Source organism: Macrobrachium nipponense, chromosome 1 (assembly GCF_015104395.2).
Source record: "Macrobrachium nipponense isolate FS-2020 chromosome 1, ASM1510439v2, whole genome shotgun sequence".
Classification (NCBI taxonomy): domain Eukaryota; kingdom Metazoa; phylum Arthropoda; class Malacostraca; order Decapoda; family Palaemonidae; genus Macrobrachium; species Macrobrachium nipponense.
In genome coordinates, this window is record NC_087200.1 from 195,560,988 (window position 1) to 195,562,867 (window position 1,880).

Sequence of the window (1,880 nt, forward strand, 5' to 3'; positions counted from 1 at the left end):
ATATAAATTTCATTATTAGTTCTCATAAAATTGTTGATTCCTTTTTTGAGTAGCTGAATAGATGATCACTGTTTTGAACTTCGTGGTTGTAAGTTTAGACAATGCTCTGATCAAACATACAGTGGACCCACCTGCCTATTTGCGCTTCAGAATTTGCTACTTCACTGATTCACAGATTTTTCTGTGGAACATAAATTAGTATCCAGATTATTCGCAGAAAATTTGCCTGTTCACAGAATTTTTCATAGAGAAATATGTATTCACTAATTACGTACTGTATTTTCATATAATTTTTGTGACTGTAAATTTATTTTTTGTGATAAAACTATTAAATTTGTCTTTAGTGTTTGAACTATTAAAATAGCCAGTTATAAGTTTTTTTTAGAGGGCTGTCGAGTATATTTGCAGATTCAAGTGATTCACAGGGGTTTTGGTACCTATCCTCCACAAATTATTATTAATAGGGTTTAGTTTTTCCAGACCTCTGAGTCTTAAGTAGACTCTTCTCGGGCTGGTTCATCCACAAATACTGGGGGTTGACTGTACGTGCTGTCTATTATATAGGAGTATTTTTAGTGCTAGCCGAGTTGAAAGGGTATACCAGCCCACTCACCTAGTTGTGCCATTATAGTTGGAACTTTACTTTAGTTCCCCTGATGTTAAGGTGACAGTGTTATGCATAAGCCCTTTTCATGTCAAGTTCTAACTGGAAGCAGTCTCAGTCTAGAATAAATTAATGTTTAACTTTTCTCAAAAAGAGGTTGAGATGGCAGTGGAAAAGGCATTCTGGAAATCAAGTCTCCGTTCCCACCTTTAAGATGCCTTCTGTTCCTTCTGAGGCCACTGGGGTAGTTATGCTATACTGTCAACACGAGTTGGGATGAGCTAGGCCTCTTCTGAACTCAAATCATGAGCTTACCAGAAAAGGCCAAATTTCTTTCCAGACTTGTCAATCTGCCTTCCAAGTGCTAACCTGGAAATCAGGTAAGGGGAAAGAAGGGACAGGATATACCGAGGTAGGCAGTTTCCTTCTGCAGCCAAGAGTTTAGGGGATGTCTGTCATGTTATTGAGAACCTTAATAGTAATAAGGGGAAGGACTGAAGACTGCATTCAGCCCTCATGTTTAAGATAATCAACTCAAAAGACCACTGATGCTGAGTTTTAGACAATGAAGGACATTTATGATTGCGCACAAATCAAGAGTCAAGACCCTTTCACATCAGTATTCTCTTTGGTCTCATATTCATTTCTTATTCTAAAGATGTACTGTAAAGTTATGAACAGTCTTTCCAAAACTGTTATATGAGAATCTTTTAAAACCACCACCGATTCCTCTGAAGACATCTGACTGCTTGCAAGAGCAACAGCAGCCATGGTTATGTCAGGTACTGACTTGGTCATGGCAGTGAATTGAGTCGTGTATGTGACTGATCAGTGCCAGCATAGATGTGGTCATGCCTCTCTGATCATATTTGGTGCCTAATGCAGCTAGTAATGGTATATTTGCTGTTATTTAGTCAAGGATCGCTTTAATTTTAGACAGGTTGATAAAGACCTGAATGTAAGTTTAAGGAAGAGGCTTTATGTCAAATGTTGAATTCAGTAAATATCAGGAGTGGAAATAAGCGGCTCTGAATTCCGGTAGACAGTTTAACCTACTGGGTCTTGAAAGATTCAAAATGTGGGAGTATGTTCAAGTTGGTATAAATTAAAAATCTTTCAATAACATAAGGAAATTGGAGCATTTAATGTTTCCATGAAGATAATAGATATTCAAAGGTGAAGATAATAGATATTAAGGTGAAAAGTATGGCTGGTTTCAAGTTTATATTTTTCTCTATAGATTATGGTGCGCATCAATTTAATTTTATTTTTGCAG